Source organism: Mus pahari, chromosome 16 (assembly GCF_900095145.1).
Source record: "Mus pahari chromosome 16, PAHARI_EIJ_v1.1, whole genome shotgun sequence".
NCBI classification, from domain to species: Eukaryota; Metazoa; Chordata; class Mammalia; order Rodentia; family Muridae; genus Mus; species Mus pahari.
The window spans coordinates 62,878,407-62,884,350 of NC_034605.1; positions in this window are offsets into that span (position 1 = coordinate 62,878,407).

The following is a 5,944-nucleotide window of genomic DNA, read 5'->3' on the forward strand; positions in this document are numbered from 1 at the left end:
GAACTCACTCTGTAGACCAAGCTGTCCTCAAACTCAGAAATCTGCCTGCCTCTGCCTCCCAAGTGCTGGGATTAAAGGCATGCACCACCACGTCCAACTTTATTGTTGCTTTTGATGACCAGAAAATATGAAGGCTTTTGTGTGGGGCAAACACTCAATAGGTCTGAAAATCATTGACTGTTGAACTCTCCCTTTCACACCTTGAATGCCTAGCTCATTCATCCTCAAAGCCATTGTTCTCATTTCTCTGCTGCTTCCTAGAGAGGAAGTAACTCTTGGGAACAACTAGAAGAACAGATATTCCAACAGGAAATGAACCCTCTACTTGTCCAACCAGGTCAAGTCATGGGCTCATGACCCACAAGCCAGGTCGCAGTCGTGTCAGAGACGGAGCAACTCCCGTCATTAGTCTTGTTTCTTTCAAAGGCTATCTCCATGTGCACTGGAGGTCTGGTAATTCTAAGGAACATTTGCTCCAGTCCACACTTCCCGGCTCCTCACTGCTTCCGGTTCCTTGGATGCTTTTGTCCTTGCTGAACAGTAGCGTGTGTCTTCCAAGTCATCCTGCAAGCCACAAGCTCTCAAGGAGGGAAGCATCTGAGAAGCACGTGCTTGCTTTTCCAAAGCACATATGCCTGAGACTAACTGCACTGCGCTTCAGTTTCTCTCCGGGGACCACGGGATGTGGGGGTGCATGGGCTGGGGTAGATTTCCTAAGCATATTTCTGCTTAACTAATCATTTTTGTGATTATTAAACTTGCAAACTTCATAGATTGAATTATAGAATTATCTCTGGGGAAAACGATAACTTTTGTTTTTAAGTATTGACAAGCAAGTAAACAAAAATAAATAAAGATTAAGCAAACCTCTTCTTGCTCTCCACTGAGCCCAGTGTTCTGTTAAATTAAGATGAGAAGCCTGTGGGCAGGAAAGGGAAAGCCAAAGAATAAAGGCCTTCCCATTGATAAATTGGAAGCTTTTCTTTTCCAATTTCAATATGAATGGAATTTCAATGCAGACAAACCACAGAAGGAATGCCTGTTCATCTTCAGTCAGCAGTTTGGAATTAACTCTAAAACATTAAATTTTTTCAACTAGTGGGTCACAGTTCTGAATATGGAGCTTGGAAAAAAAAAACTTGACAACAGGAAAAGGTTTCTGGGTGTACTGCAACCCCAACTTCACTAAAATCCAAACACCTAAGAGGCAGAGGAGGCTCAGGCAGTGCAGGACTTCCCCGTAGGCTTTGCGCTGTGTGTGCCAGAACGCCACAGAAGCCAACAAGCGTTGCCTACTCACCTCAGCTCAGGTCAGAGGCCACGACGGATTATGAACTGCAGTGTTTACACTACACATACAACATTTTCTGTTCTTACATGGCTTATTTGTGGAAAGCAAACACATTTACTTTTGAAATTCGATGTTGGGTGTTTGTGTGTGCCCATGAGTAGAGGCCAGAGGTTTATACCAGAGTCCTCCTTGATCCTTCTCCATCTTTGGGATGGATGTGTTGCCCTGTGTTCTCGGTGTTGCTGCTATTGTGTTGCCAGTCACTGAAGGGTCTCCCCCTGAACCCAGAGCTCACCAGTGTCTGGACTGGCTGACCAGCAAGACCTGAAGTCCTTCTGGCTCAGTGTCCCCACTGCAGAGTGGGCTCTGCCACACCCAGCTTTTTATATAGTGAAAGGCGACCCAGGCAGCTTCTGAAACTTAGAGAACGAGTATTTTACTAACGGCACGATCTCTTCAGTGGGAACACAGACTATAATCTCTTCACTCTTCACTCCTCAGCTTGTAAGTATCAAGTTGCTCTATCTTTGCATTGGATTGTACTGTATTGTATTAGAATGTTTGGTTTTAAATTTTGCTATTTGAATTGCTGACCTGAGTCTCATTAGAAAAAAAAAGTTCTTCAATGATTTTTGACTTGGACAAGCTTTTTTGAGACGACTGCAGGCTTAGATTTTTAAAAAACCTACATTAATAAGGGTTCTCAAATGCTTGAACCTACCCCCCCCCTCTAGCCCGCCATTCAAAGGTAGGGAAGGAAAGATAGTAAAGAGGACAAGGGAATGTGGACCTGCTTAGAAGCAGCTCTTTGGGGCGATTCCAATCTCCGTTGTCAGGATACCAGCAGTCCAGTTCAGCAGTATCAGGACACCAACAGTGTGGTTCAACAGTGTCACCAAACACAAATCAGCAGTAGTGGCAGGATCCAGCAGAAACCACCAGGCCTCCACAGACGCCTCAGGAGTCAGTGGGAGCGACCAGTACTCATGCCATTGGTATTACAATTTATCTGGAGAGGCTTTCTCAGTATTGACAATTACAAAATTAAGTCATCGATCAACTCTAGAAAAATCATTGACGGTGCAGAACCAAACCCAGGTATGCACCCTGGGTTTAATTTTTATGAAAAATAAGCATACCCATCTCATTAGTATACAAATTTACTTATATTTTTAACAAATGGTAAATTTGTTTGCATACAATTGCTTTAAGATGAATTTCTTAGATTGATTTCTCCACTTGTTTTATATATCTGTATACCTGGGGGTGGGAGGACCACATAAAAGCTTCTTGTTCAGGGACAGATTGTGAGAGAAGCTGATGAAGCCTGTTCTAAAGGGGCGTGTGCTTCTGTTAGCCAGATCACTAATCCATATAACAGGGGCGTGTGCTTCTGTTAGCCAGATCGCTAATCCATATAACGGGGCGTGTGCTTCTGTTAGCCAGATCGCTAATCCATATAACGGGGCGTGTGCTTCTGTTAGCCAGATCGCTAATCCATATAACGGGGCGTGTGCTTCTGTTAGCCAGATCGCTAATCCATATAACGGGGCGTGTGCTTCTGTTAGCCAGATCGCTAATCCATATAACGGGGCGTGTGCTTCTGTTAGCCAGATCGCTAATCCATATAACGGGGCGTGTGCTTCTGTTAGCCAGATCGCTAATCCATATAACAGGTCAGGCTTCGAGCAATTTTCCACGATTATTAGTTTTCTTACAGAGCATTATAGTTTTGAATACTGATTTCAAATACTAACAGCACCCATGTATTCTTGCAGATCTTCCCATAGACACACATAGACCCTTTCGTCTGTTGTGCATGCATATACACATAGGCACACTCAGAAATGTGCTGGGACACACAAGTCATGCATATGAGCGTTCATTTCCCAGTGGGCATTCATCTTGGCACCTTCCTCTACCCTCTAACTTTTTGATGCATGGGTCTCCTTATTGTCAGCATGGTTCGGGTCTCTAGCTTTGAGGGATTATGGGAGAATCAATTACAGAATTACAGAGTAATTCTCAATGTCTTCCTCTCTGTATGCACGTAGGGTTTATAATGCCAGTCAGCAGCTGGCTTCCAGGCTATTTCTGTGACCTGGTCATGGTGGGTACCACCCACCCAACTGTACACACACACTACCCTTGAGACATTTCAGTGTTAAAAAAAAATAAAACACTGAATAAAATTAATTTATTCTATAGGCCCAAAGTCAGAGAACATAGATAATCTATACAAATGAAGAAGAGAAATGTTTAATCCTATGAAACAAGGACAAACATGATAAAAAAATCAGCAACCTCTTTGCATAAAAATGCCAAGGACAGACAGAAACTAATCATATTATTCAGAATACCAATGGCAAGTATCCTATCAGAAGTTTCTGGGAGACCTTCAATTCAAGTCAGAAATAAGACAGGGATAGTTGATGTCATTATTATTTAACATATTCAACATATTTAATATATGGATCTTTAAACATATGCAGAAAGGCTCTGATGGTTAGCTTTAATAGTCAACTTGGCACACCTGGAGAAGAGAATCTCAGTGGGGGACTGTCTACATTCGGTTTGCCTGTAGACATGTCTGTGGGGGATTGTCTTAATTATTAAATTGATGTGGGAAGATGAAGCCCACTGTGGGCAGCACCATCCCCTAGACAGGTGGTCCTGCACTGTGTAAGAGTAGTGGGATAAAGATGGGCACAAACAAGCTAGTAAGTACTATGCATACATTTCTGTTATGGTCTGTGGATGTGATGAGAGACCAGACCAACTTCATCTTGGGTTCAGGCTCCATCTTAGAGAACCTGCTCTAATGTTGAACTCAAGTTAAATACCATAACTGTACCTAGCACTGGTCTCTAGGTTACTCCTTAACCCATTAGGAAGAAAACAGAAGTTACAGTTGCATTTAAAGATATTCACTTCTGAAAGTTTATGGTTCGGCTCCCAGCACCAGCCGATCATTTTAAAGGCCAACAAATTCCATAATGGCCCCCTCCAAGCAGATGTATGCCAATCTGGATACCATCTTGCTTGTTTGCTTGCCTCCATAAATGCTTGAAACTGAGCTCAGGGCTCCCCCCTCCCATCCTGCTGCATCAGTGATGAAGGTTATGGCCCAGGCTCAAGATTGAATAAAGACCCTAGTGCAATTGCACCAGAATCGGCTCCTTGGTGGTCTTTTGGGGCCCTCAAAATGGGCATAACATCATGACTAGCCATTTGAGATTCCTGCCTTGATTTCTCCACAACCATGGACTGTGACATTGAACTGTAACTGATACAAACCTCTTTCTTTCAGGTTGCCTTTTCTGGTGGTATTTAATCACAGCAACAGAAAAGAAGCTAAGGTAAGGACCAGCATGCAACTGAAGACAAATGGTGGGGAAGAAGCTGAGCAAAGATAGGAAGTGAGTAGGCTTCTAGCTGGTGGCGGTGGCTGTGATTGGCAGTGACACCTCGGAGATAAGGCAGATCATCTCTAGTGCTAACACTTGGACTCTTCCCTGCCCTTGCAGGAAGAACTTAGGACCCTCCTTTTGCCCTATGGGTGTCCATAGATCAGAACAGTTAGAAGGTCATGAGAGTGTGGATTTGGATTCTTGCCAACAGCCCAGGTTTTGAAGAGCCTATTTCTAAGAACCTTTGGTGAGAGAGCTGCATGAGAGGGTCTTGGAACACTGGGGATAGGGCCTCAAAGCAGCTGTGGGACTCCATCTCCTTTTGTCCCCTCTTGCTTCCTGGCCATGAGGTGAGCCATCTTGTTCTTATCCTGTGCCCTAATCTTTATGTGCTTCTATAGGTCCAAATTACAAGCTCCTATAAGCCTTCCCTCTTTATAAAGTGATTATTCTAGGCATTTGTTATAGTAACAGAAAGTTGACTAACATGAAAACACACTTAGTACCTGGGGAACAGCTCTGGGCTACAGCAGTTTTTTTCATGACTAGAAAATAAATTTCTGTTGTGCGGATTCTTGATGTTTTGATGTTATTTGTTTGCTGACTATAATCACAACTGTCAGGAGGCTGTGGTGGGTGATAGTGACTTTGAGGGTAGGTTGGGTCACTTATCAAGACTCTATCTCAAAAGCAATTACAAATAAACAAAAAAAATGTAGTAGATGTTATGGTTTAAATCTTAACTACGCCCCACAAACTCTTGTTTTTAATGTTTGTTCCCTAGCTAGTGGCTCTGTTTTGTGAGACTATAAATCTGTTAGGAGGTGGGGCTGCGGACACTACAGGCAGGTCTTAAAGGTTATACACAGTGCATAACTAAGGGCTCTAGCTCAGCTCTGTCTGCACCCTGGACTGCTGTGAAGCGAACAGCGTTTACTGCACAGTCCTGCTGTCCCCCACAGGCAGCCAAGCCCTCCTGAAACTGTAGGACAAAGTAAATCTCGCTCCACTTTGCTGGGTCTGTCAGATGTTAGGGCCACAGAGATGACAATGCAAGAGATGCAATAGGTTTACTGTGAAAACATGGGAAAGCATCTGCATGCGGACAAACCTCCTGGCTAAAGGTTGCTTCCTGAACGTTAGAGGAAGGGCGCAGGAAGGAAATTTCCAGAAATGTGTGTGTGTGTGTGTGTGTGTGTGTGTGTGTTTGTGTGTGTATATATACTTATTAATATAATGGGAA